Source organism: Phyllopteryx taeniolatus, chromosome 13 (assembly GCF_024500385.1).
Source record: "Phyllopteryx taeniolatus isolate TA_2022b chromosome 13, UOR_Ptae_1.2, whole genome shotgun sequence".
Taxonomy (NCBI): Eukaryota; Metazoa; Chordata; class Actinopteri; order Syngnathiformes; family Syngnathidae; genus Phyllopteryx; species Phyllopteryx taeniolatus.
Window position 1 is genome coordinate 19,960,043 of NC_084514.1, and position 12,624 is coordinate 19,972,666.

Consider the following 12,624-nt stretch of genomic DNA (forward strand, 5'->3'; position numbering starts at 1 on the left):
TCGTAAACATTTGTAACTCAAATGGCCTTTCCCCATTGAAATGAATGGCAGTGCCATTTATCCGTTCCAGCATCCCTCCCCAAAAAAACAAGCAAAAGAAATGTTGTGACACGAAAAATAGCACTGTATAATATTGCACTTTATGAAAACAGACACGAATGGCATAATTAAAGACAACCAAGAGTTCAACAATTTTTGCTACATTTCTTGCTTCAATTCAATGGTGATTGTGCTGCTCCTTCTGTTGTGTGCGCCTTGGCCACCTAGGGGCAGTATAATACAGACATGGATATATGTGAAGTCGGTCACTCCTCCTTAAGCCATAGTATTATTAGTCTTTCTTCAAAGAGGATAAAGAATATATGCGTGAGTACTGTTATATGTCCATGTGTATTCAAATATTTGGTGACACTGACGCCATTGGTTACGCTACTTTCGTCTGAATTAACCTCCTCAACTCACTTCAACAGTTCCTTGGCACCAACATTCCACCAGATGGCAGAAGAGCGATCACGTAATTTTGAAAAGCCGAACGGCCAGTAAGCAGGAGGTGACTGCATTGAGAATGGACAGCGGTGTGGTACATGTTCAAGGGGGTAGCGGGGTGACGTCTCAAAGACCAGAGCAATCTCATCAGCAAAGAAGCTCATTTTCCATTTCCATTGGAAGCAGCCAAAAAAACTAATAATGTTCTCACATCTTCACTCTTTGCCTTCTCCGCAGGGTGAGGCAGGGAGAATTTTAATGGAGTGCCCCCCACCCACCTCCACATTCTCCTGGCCCTTTCAATCATGTGAAAATGTGTAATCCGATTGTCTTTAATGTCATTTTACCGTGGCGATAAAAGCTGTCATCTATCACTATGGACATATCATCGCTGTACATTTAAAAGTGTGCTTTTTTTTTTCTTTGCTTTTTACACAAAGAAAAAAAAGTTATAGGACTTCATTAAATTGTGCAAATCCTATTTTGTGACTGCATTTTCTGTTTTTTTTTTCTTGGTACAGGTATTTTTGCAGATTTCTTTTTGTCTAACCACCGAAGAAAGTGAGTGGTGAGAAAAAGCAAATTTTTAATCTATTTTTGTCTATTTTGCCCTCCCTAATTGCGACATGTGCAGTTTAGCAGCTAGCAAACAGTTAAAAAAAAAAAAAAAAGGCCATGTGCGCTAGCTTCAAGCTGTTTCTTGACACTCTCAGTTGAAGTTTACTTGACATAAAAATTACATGTTGTATATTTAAGCAAACCACATTAACTTTATCTTACGAAAGTCCTCTAGCTTAATACTAACACCTAATTGTAAATGCCATAAATGAGCTAACGGAATTAGCATCGATAGTTCAGTAGTTATAAACCTTTTAAAAAACTGTGCACAAATGGTACGCAGCACATACAGTCCAAACTGAGCACATAACAATACTCATGGATAGTCATTATTTTCTGCAAAAGAATTATTACTGAAGCTTAGTTGTAGTAGACGATTCCATATAATTGTGCGATTGCTGTATGTTTTCATACAGTGTAATACTGTAGAGTGCTATTTTTCCTATTTAAAAACATGTTACACATTTTTTTCGTGGCGCTGGACCGGATTGATGGCACTTCCATACATTTCAATGGGGAAAGTTGATTTGAGATAAGAGTGATTTGGTGGTTTTATTAGGACCACTGAAGTATTGACACATAAATAGAGACTATTTTGTGATTAAGGGCTATACAAATAAACTTGACTTATTCCTTTTCGAGTGGCTGCATATGAAACAAACACATCATGGTTCGGCTGCGGACGATTTAATAATGTCCCACGCCAACTTGTTGCCAATGTGATCGGCGAGCATCACAAGCGTCACCCTGTTCCCTCATCAACATTTTAATCAGTGCCATTAAGCTGGGCTCTGTTTTCATTACGCTTATCGGCGTCATCTCCATAAACATCGACGCGCTCGTTACAGCCCCGTCGACTGTTTTTGGGGGCGAGGATTAGAATGCAGGAGAGTGATCGAAGAGAGAAAGAGAGAATAGAGAGTCGGAGTGGAAACGTTAACCTCGATATTCATCAAAGAGAATGTGTGATGCGTCAGGGGAGCAAGGACACATGGGAATACTGTTGAGGTTCTGACAGTGTTTGGCCCTACATGAGTTTTTATTTATATTGTTTTTTTTTGGTTAAACAAATGTCCCGTCCCTCAACAACATTTAATCTATTATTCAATTCTGTCCTGCTTATATAATGCATCAAATCACAACAGAAAGTCAAGGATGGGTTTAGCTTGTACGCTAACGTGAGCAGGCACAAAAAAAAAGTTCAGCTCGGGACGTAAATAGTGTGACGTCAGGACAGAGGCGGAAGACTTGAGCAAATGATCCAAGATCAGACGTTTGGCTTCAGTGATCATGTTTCTGGTCAAATCGGGAAAATTAGACAAGCAAAACTTTATTTTAGAGCGAGCTTCAGATTCGCCGCCGCAGTTGTCAGTCCACTTGGAGCACTTTATTGATCGGATCAAACAGTCAAACACACAAATACAAAATGAAAACACTTGCAGGGAGCAACGAGAAGACGCTAACACTCAACTCACCGCGTGGTTATCGGCCAACCCGCGTTACGAGGTTGTAAGTGGAAGGAAATAAACTTGCAAGTCAAGGTACCACTGTCTTTAGATTTGTTTTTGTCGTCTTCAGCATGTTTTTAAAAACTACCACTATCAACATATTGCAGATAATCAAAACAAATTCCAGGGCTCTATTTTCGTGACGAGCGCAAATCTGGCGTAACTCTGCAAGGAGGCGGGGCTAGACCCGGTTTTGATAATTCCGTGGTCGGGCCAACCCAAGCGGATTTAAAAGTGAAACGTCCGCGCTGGTGCGGGCGTCACCGCAGCCGACTTCAATCCTGTCCAATCGAAGCGGCTTCTCTCATTCCCCTTAAAATCGGCACAACTCTTGCACGTAGTCATCTGTGGAAGAGGGCCCAGCGAGCCATGCGTTACTGGAGCATTGCATGTTATCGGGTACCCTAATTAAATACAGAAAGAGCTGGTGAAAACCGCTGCCAACGTAACTCATTTACTGCCAGCCTTCCCAGTTAACATGGATATTAGACTTCTGAAGCCGTCAATGGCAGTGAATGTGTTAAACGTGTCCGCGGACCTTATGTATCTACATATCCAATGATCGTTCATTGCCAAGACCCCCATAGTTGCGAGCTGACCAGTACATGAAATGATTTTAAAAAATATGATGATAATGATAGTAATAATAATGTGTTCAATGAATTAATTTATACAATGAGTAAGAGGGTTGGATGCCCGCTATTGAAATAAGTCCATCATCCACGGGTTAGCTAAATTGGCAAACACGCCTAGCAAGACTTGCGCTTACACGAAAATCAAGTTTTTTAAAGCGCAGCTGTGGCATCTACGAAAACAGAGCCCTCAGTGTGACCATGACAATCGTTAGTTTCCACTTTCTGATGGGAAGATGAAAAAAAATAACCACCAACGTCGGCTCATTGATTAGTTTTGACAATCGCGTTGCGTAAAATAGCATTTCGGAACAACAGAATCGGGCCCAACTTTAGGGATTTGTGGTGCCAATTGTGTTGTCGTTTAATACGATACGCACGTGTAATGACTCCACTAACAATGGGACGATTGCTGCTATGACCGATCGTAGTAAAAAAGCCTCGGAGTGGTGTTTAGATTAAGCTCGGGATTAAACCAGAGGTGAGGATTAATATGGAGGCCGGAGGGGAGAAAAGACAATTACACAAGCGGCGAACCAGAAGGTTGCCTACTGTACATATGGACACCTCGGCGAGCGATAAGACAGAACATATGTTGATCCCGCCTCATTATCCTCATTAGCATAACATAAAATGAGTCTCACAGTGGCCCTGTTGCGGATCAGACCGAGGTAGTGGGGCGTCGCTACGACTGGCGTGGAGTCAGACACTTCTCGCCTGCCTCATCTGATGGATTACGATGCAAATGGATCGCTCGCTCGCTTTCTTTTGTTTGACTCCCAACTGTTTGGGGGAAGAAGAAAAAAACCGCTGGGGATCCGTTGGAAGCAGATGAGAAGCTGATGGCACATGCGCACCACTGCCGCATGCCCACTGACGCAAGCCAGGAGTCAGGGAATTAACATTTTCGGGGCCCGTTTGCTCGCCGAACAGTGTGTACAATTGTTGATTAAGCATATTGAAATTAGAGGAGGGGGTGGGGCAGGATGTGGTCAATGAGATGCATATTATTTTTCAGCAACTGTTGTTTGTTCCCGATGTGAGTCCATGGGAAAAATTGGGAGCCAACAGGAGCGAATCACAGAGAAAGTCCACCAATCACATCCAAGAATCTATGAAGTCAATCAATCAGTCCTGGCAACACCGCACCGAACAATCTTCCGCCAATCAAAAACAGTCCTCAAACTGACAAAGAAGGATTCCATAAGCGACCGCTCTGAAAACGTCTTCCCAAGTCAAACAATTTCAGCTCGCCCATCCACCGTGCGTCTCAGTTCTACTTTCAAACGTTGACCAATTTCTCATTGCAGAGCTCGGAGCGCCAGAGGGCATGCCGTTCGCCACTCTTGGCGCCCTAATACCTGGCCTTTGACGCGCCCCTGCCGGGACCGCCCGACCGCGCGCTTTGAAGCGCTTTCCCACCGCCGTAATCTTCCCTTCTTCTTTTTTTTTTTTTTGCTGCCATTTCCGCTTCACCCCTTGCGCACTTGCGTCTTTCATACGGTCGTCCGTAATCCTCCGAGTCCATCTCGCGTTTGTCTTGTGGTCTTTTTCTTTTTTTTTTTTTAAACATTATTAACCAATTTAAAGTGTTGAAAATAGCTTGAGAACGAATCAATTAACTCGCTTGGACGCTTCAACTGTCTGAGAAGTGTCGTACAACTCCACCACTTGCTTATCCCGCGGGAGCCTCGCCGCATTCTGTCGCCTCAAGATTGAGAGTCTGGATGGTTTGTTGTAGACAAACTCCAGGGAAACTAGTTAGATACGTTTGGGTTGGCCTGTTTTGTCAAAAAAATCTATAGTGTGATGATTCGTTGCAGAAGGAAGCCCATCAGCCATGAATGCAAGTTTGATTCATATTCGCCAAGTAGTTTAGTTGTTTTGTGAAACTGCATCACTCGTGGCTCCTAAAACCTTGGTAGACGTGTTTAAATAAACATTTCACATCGCATTACACAGAGCTGCCAACATACTAAATAGACTCTTTCACTCTTGTGGGCACATTTGTTGACGACGGCATTTCTCAGCCTGTGCACTCCCCTCTCTCAGGAGGTACAAGATCGCTATCGCTAATCTATGCTAACGCAGTGGTAAAGTTAGGATTGTGTAAATGCTGAAGAGCCGACGCCTGCACGCCTTCCCTTTTCGAATTAAATCGAATTTAAGTGAACGAGACGTACAACAAAGACATTCCCCGTCTTTTTCCATTTCAAAGTCAAACTGTTCAGCTCATTCGGAGCATATTGGGAACGTCTTTCCACATTCCAATAATTCCCATGTTGCCAAAATTCCACATTTTTTTGCAGAAAAATAAAACAATAGAATTCCAAAATTTAAGAACAATTTTTTTTTTTACACATTTCCCTCTCCTTTCTCAATTTTGGACCCGATTCAAACCATGCCAACTTCAAAATGTCAGCTCATTCAGGCATTTTTGGAAACTATTCATCACATTCCCCAAGTTCCACACTTTTCACAGTGAAATAAAGCAATAAAACTACCATAAAATTCTACAATTGAAGAGATGTTTCACGCGTTTGTCTCCTTCGTTCACATTTCTTGACTGATTTAAACCATAAAAACGTCAAAATGTGCAGCTCATTTAGGACATTTTGGGAACACATTCCTCAAATTGCACCCTTTTCACAGTTAAAAAACCCACCCCCCCAAAAAAAAATAAAATGACAATAAAATCCCCAAATTTAAGAGATGTTTTACATATATAGCGCTTCCATATTTCTTGACCGATTCAAACCATCTCAACTTCAAAATGTCATCTCAGTCAAGCATTCTTGGAAACTATTCATCGCATTCTCCAAATTCCACACTTTTCACAGAACAATAAAACAATACAATTCCCACTCTAACTTCAAAATTGTTCAGCTCATTCAGGACATCTTGGGAACTATTTATCAAATTCCTCAAATTTCACACTAAACTGTCATAAAAAAAATACCGACATTTAAGAGATATTTTATATATTTACCTTTTCCTTCCACATTTCCTGACTGGTTCAAACCATCTCAACTTTGAAGTCTTACATTCTACACTTAATGCAACAAAGTCATCTTACAACATAGCCCTTTCAACGTACTTCCTTGACACCAATTACTACTTTCCTAATATTCAGGGCTTTGTTTTATAGAAAGAGCACAAACACAAAGCTAGAGGAGTTTTTCAACGAACAGCTGAGGTTAGGTTCCACAGGGAAAAAAAACAACAAAAAAACGCAAATGCTGTCGGTGAATTTTTTTTAAATAGCGAAGCGCGAATAAGCCGGGGTCCGCTATAGCTATTTTTCAAGGCCGCACCTCTAATAAACACCTCGTACTCTCTTCAGGTGAGTAAATTCCCCGACCACCAGACGACGAGAGGAACCGCGGTAACACGCCACCATCGTGTGTGTGTGCGCGTGTGTGTATTTTCGAGGAGATCGATGGCAACCCCGCAGCAAGGCGGGCTTGTTGTTCCTCAAAGATGGTCGAGATGAAGTGCGAGCACGCAACAAAGACGGACGGACGTGGGCGGGGGGGTTAGGAGAAAACGTGGGATTAGACGGAATTCTCCTTCTGGACCGATGAACCAGCGCATGCGTGTGTTAGTGTGTGTGTTTGTGTATATATAGGTGCAGGTGTGTTTGTGTGTGAGAAAAAGAATCCATTTCTGCCAGCACATTAGCTCCTCAGGCTGAACAAAGCCCCATCACCTGCAAGCTCCTTTTTTCCCTCTTATATGGGCAAGTATGTGTGTGGGTTTATGCTACTCAAGTCGTGTAACCGTGTGTGTGTGTGTGTGTGTGTGTGTGTGTGTACCAGTAAGAAAATGGAACCTGAATGGACAGCATTACTGTGCTTGTGTGTGCTTGTGTTTGTGTAGATGTGCGACCTACATCTCGCAGCCTCTCATGTGTGTGTGCGTGTGTGTGTGTGTGTGCGCTTCACTTCCACATCCTTTTATTTATTAAGGCTCAGCTGTGGCGTTGCGCTACATTCTGATGATGATGATAATGATGATGTCGTATACGTAGTTATCCCTCCCCGTGTATGACATCACAATAGCGAAATGCACAGACGGAAAACGTGTGAGTGACCGAAAGCCTCCAGAGTGCTTTGAATTGGATTAGCGGGAGCATTTGCTATTATCCGAGCAGAGTTTGAATTGAAATGGGGCCCCTTTTTCTCTCACAAAGGTTTTCGAATCAATTTTGCCCTCTTTGCTTACACAAAAATAAAAGGACAATGACATTTTTGGGCATGTGACTTCACCCTTCTGGCATTTGATTTATTTTCCCCTGGATACCAAACAAAATGTGATTTTTTTTGTTTTTTTGTTTGATTTTTGTGCAACAAGCTGAATCACCGCATAGAGTGGCTATAAAAAGTCTACACACCCCTGTTCAAGCTGCAGGTTTTTGTGAGACCAAGATAAATCATTTCAAAACGTTTTCCACCATTGATGTTACTTATAACAAACGACTCAGTTGGGAAAAAAAAAAACATCTTTAGAGAGGGGAAATAAAAATAAACCGTGTGTTTGCGCAAGTGTGCACACCCTCTTTTAACTGGGGACGTGGACTGTGTTCAGAATGAACCGACCACATTCAGAGCACAACTGCCACCATTCAGAGTCCCTCTGATTAAGTTTGGCTGGTCTAGCGGGCTTTTCCTGTCCCATGTCTCGCAGAGAGCTTCCACAGCGTCAGAGGGATTTGTTTGTTCAAAGGTATCAGCCAGGAGAATGGCACAAAATGATTTCCAAAGTTTGAAATTCACCACGGAACACAGTTTACTTTCTGGAATTGTTTCAGTGTGATGACATTACTGTGCGGAAGCAGCGTCTCTCAATTAAATCTATTCATGATATCCCAGGGCATTATTTATCCAAACGACATTTTCTCTGTGGCCAAGAACAAGCTGAATCACCAAAGCAGCTCATGTTTTTTGGGATGCGTCTCAATCAGATGACATCACCGCGCAGGAGGTCCGTCGGCTGAACGAGCTTCTGTCAGCAAACGAGCGTGTCCTGCATGCTCTCTAAACACTTTCATTTTGCCCAAAATCGAATATTTCACAGGCCCTTAACGTATTTTTACGGAGCAAGTGGATTTACCACCGCACCATTGCACAAGCGCTCTACACAACAAAAACAGGAATGCGAGATTTACATACAGGATGCTGAGATGGAAAACTGCATATAGAGGCTTTATTTAACAATAAATGTGGGATCAAAAATAATATTTCCAAAGGGAAAAACATGTCAGGATTCGCTTAGCTTTGCCATCTTATTTAAATGTAACTGGAATTTAAAAAAAAGAAAATCTGTAAAAAAAAATTTAAAAAAAAGTTTCTTACAATATCAAGAATCTTTTTCACTTAACTTTATTGTTAAATGTATTATTACAAAACATCACAGACAGAGCAGACAATAAATTGCTGTCCCAAAAAATGGCTCTGGTGCCGCATTTTGGACACCATTGAAGTGCCCAATATGTTTTAATATGCTAATTAGTGTTAGTTAATCACGTGCATTGTTGTTGTTTTTTTTTTTTTTTTTTATAAAGTAAATGTCGAATTAAAAATACCATTTCCAATGGTTTTTAAATCAGAATCAGAATCATCTTTATTTGCCAAGTATGTCCAAAACACACAAGGAATTTGTCTCCGGTAGTTGGAGCCGCTCTAGTACAACAGACAGTCAATTTACAGAACACTTTGGAGACATAAAGACATTGACAAAAAACTATTGTGCAAAAAGATGCAGAATCCTCTAGCACTTAGAACAGTTCGAATGGCTAATATTGCAATAGTCCGGTGCAATGACCATTGCGCAAAGGGCGCTGAGACTTCAAGGAGTGTATGCGGTTTAAAGTGACGAGTAGTGCGATAATCTGGAACAATGTTGGTTGTGCAAAAGTTACAGATACTCCTCAATCAGTGTGCAAATGGAGCAGATGTTACTCTGGCATGAGTGGCCAGTATATGCAAATAGTGCAGCATGGCGAGACAACTACAGTGAGTGCACGAGTAATCCATAATTTGCCCCACAGAAATGTGACAACTAACTCAAGTCAAAAAATTGCCAGCTTGTTGTAATGGAATTATAGGTTAGGTGTTTAAGAAGTTGATCGCAAGAGGGAAGAAGCTGTTGGAATGTCTACTAGTTCTAGTTTGCATTGATCGGTAGCGCCTACCTGAGGGAAGGAGCTGGAAGAGCTGGTGACCGGGGTGCGGAGGGTCAGAGAGGATTTTGCACGCCCGTGTCTTAGTTCTGGCAGCGTGCAAGTCCTCAATGGTGGGTAGGGGGGTACCGACAATCCTTTCAGCAGTTTTGATTGTCCGTTGCAGTCGGAGTTTGTCCTTTTTTGTAGCAGCACCAAACCAGACTGTGATGGAAGAACACAGGACTGATTCGATGACCGCTGTGTAGAACTGTCTCAGCAGCTCCGGTGGCAGGCCGTGCCTTCTCAGAAGCCGCAGGAAGTACATCCTCTGCTGGGCCTTTTTGAGGACGGAGTTGATGTTGGTCGCCCACTTCAGGTCCTGAGAGATTGTAATTCCCAGGAACTTGAAGGTCTCGACGGTTGACACAAGGCAGCTGGACAACGTGAGGGGCAGCTGTGGCGAAGGATGCCTCCTGAAGTCCACGATCATCTCTACAGTCTTGAGACTCCAGGTTGTGTCGGCCGCACCACAGCTCCAGCCGCTCCACTTCCTGTTGATATGCAGACTCGTCACCGTCCTTGATGAGGCCGATGACAGTGGTGTCATCTGCAAACTTCAGGAGCTTGACAGTCGGGTTTGCTGAGGTGCAGTCGTTCGTGTAGAGAGAGAAGAGCAGCGGAGAGAGGACACAACCTTGGGGCGCCCCAGTGCTGATGCTGCGTGTGGATGAGGTGGCCTGCGCCAGCCTGACCTGCTGTGTCCTGCCCGTCAGAAAGCTGTAAATCCACTTGCAGATGGCAGGTGAGACGCTGAGCTGGAGACGCTTGGATGAAAGGAGTTCAGGGATGATGGTGTTGAACGCTTAGCTGAAGTCCACAAACAGGATCCTCGCGTAGGTCCCTGCACTGTTGAGGTGTTCTAGGATGAAGTGCAGTCCCATGTTGACTGCCTCATCCGCAGACCTGTTCGCTTGGTAGGCAAACTGCAGGGGGTCCAGCAGGGGACCTGTGACACTCTTGAGGTGGTCCAGCACGAGACGTTCAAAGGACTTCATGACCACAGATGTCAAAGCGACAGGCCTGTAGTCATTCAGACCCGAGATTGCAGGTTTCTTGGGGACTGGAATGATGGTGGAGCATTTGAAACAGGATGGAACTTCGCACATTTCCAGAGATCTATTGAAGATCTGAGTGAAGACTGGAGCGAGCTGGTCCGCGCAGACTTTGAGGCAGGATGGTGACACATGGTCCGGGCCTGCCACTTTGTTAATCTTCTGTTGTTTGAAGATGCGTCTCACATCCTGTTCATGGATGGTTAACGCAGAAGTCAGAGGTGTGATTGTGGTCGCGGGTGCGGCCGGGTGGGTGTGTGGTGTGAAACTGTCCTTTTGAAATCTGCAGTAGAAGGTATTCAAGTCGTTGGCTAGTGTGCTATTGTTCTCAGCTTGGGGGGATCGTCGCTTGTAATTAGTCAGTGATTGGAATGCATGCCAGACTGATTTAGAGTCGTTTGCGCTAAACTGTTTTTCCAACTTTGCTGCATGGTTCCTCTTCGCAATGTTAATTTCTTTAGTCAGCTGGTTTCTAGCTCAATTATACGCTCTGATATGCGTCCTCCTTAGCTTGGCGAAGCTGCTTAAGTTTAGCAGTGAACCACGGCTTGTTGTTGTTGAATGTGCGAAATTATTTTGTTGGTACACAAACCTCTTCACAGAAACTGATATAGGATGTGAGAGTGTCCGTATATTCATCCAGGCTGCCAGCTGAATTTTCAAAGACACTCCAATCTGTGCAGTCTAAACAGCTTTGAAGTTCCATCTTGGCTTCATTGGTCCACTTTTTGACTGTTTTCACTGTAGGCTTCGCACATTTAAATTCTTGCCTGTACGTCGGTATTAAGTGAATTAAGCAGTGATCAGATGAGCCCAGGGCTGCACGAGGTATAGCACGGTATGCGTTTTTTACCGTAGTGTAGCAGTGGTCTAAATTATTATTTTCCCTGGTAGGACAGTCGATGTGCTGCTTGTATTTAGGGAGTTCGTGGTTGAGTTTAGCTTTGTTAAAGTCCCCGAGAATAATGAGGGGTGAGTCCGGGTGTTTTTTTTCCAATTTCGTTGACTTGTTCGGCAAGCGTTAGCAATGCGGCATTTGTGTTAGCTTGAGGTGTTATGTAGACTCCAGCCAGTATGAATGATGCGAACTCACGTGGCAAGTAGAATGGCTTACAGTTTAAGAATAGCGACTCCAAATGCGGGCTGCAGTGTGTGCTGAGCACCGTGACGTCCGTACACCATTTTTCGTTGATATAGAGGCATATCCCGCCGCCCTTTGTTTTCCCCGATGATTCCATGTCACGGTCCGCTCAAATGGGAAAATTGTGTTGGTTTAGCATAACTTTGCCGTTTTACTGAATTGTAATTATATTGTTTTTAAATTCTACAAAACTATTATTGTTTTCCATGTGTAATATTAAGAATTGTTTCTCTCTCACCTTGATTTTCTAAAATCTTGAATGAAAACAGCATTCCCCATAGCTTTCAAATGGCACAAATGTGCCGGTTTATTGCTTTACCATTTTATGCAAAATTCCCCCAGAAGATCCTTTTTTATTTTCTCTCTCAACCCTTTTTGAAAAATTATTTTTCAGTCTTACAATATGTCACAGACCAAGACTATAATGAGCCGTGGGCTACAAAGAATCCATATAGTGGCTTTACCGTGTATAAATAGCCTTGTATGTCTAATGCATGGGGATGAATGTCCTCATTGAACACAGTGTGAGTCCAAACAACGGGGGGAGCGAGTGCACCGGCTTTCACAGTCCTGATTCATTGTAATGCATTTTTGATATGCCCCCCCCCCCAACGCACACACACACACACACACACTCTCACTCCCACCTTAACCCCACCTCCACCCCAGCCCTCCCTTTCCGCATCAACCGCCATTCCCTGACGGAAAAACATCGCCCCCGGCAACCGCGCATATAGCTTCAACATAGCCGCTGATGTTTGCGTTGTGTGTGAGGGGGAAAAAATAATAATAAATTTAAAAAAATAATAACAATTATTAAAAAAAATAAAATAAAAATAAAAAATGAGAGTGAAAGTGCAGAGAGAAGAGGGAGAGAGGGAGACAGAGAGCAAGAAAGGAAGAAAATGTTCCCTACTCGCCTGTTAAATATTTGAGATGGCTTCAGTGGAGAAGTGATGTAGTC

General features: G+C 43.2%; 1 protein-coding gene across 1 annotated transcript in view; it reads right to left on the bottom strand.

The window, feature by feature from the left end:
• Positions 1-12,624, bottom strand: part of efna2a (ephrin-A2a) — a 68,132-nt gene that overhangs the window by 47,847 nt on the left and 7,661 nt on the right. The window lies entirely within an intron of this gene.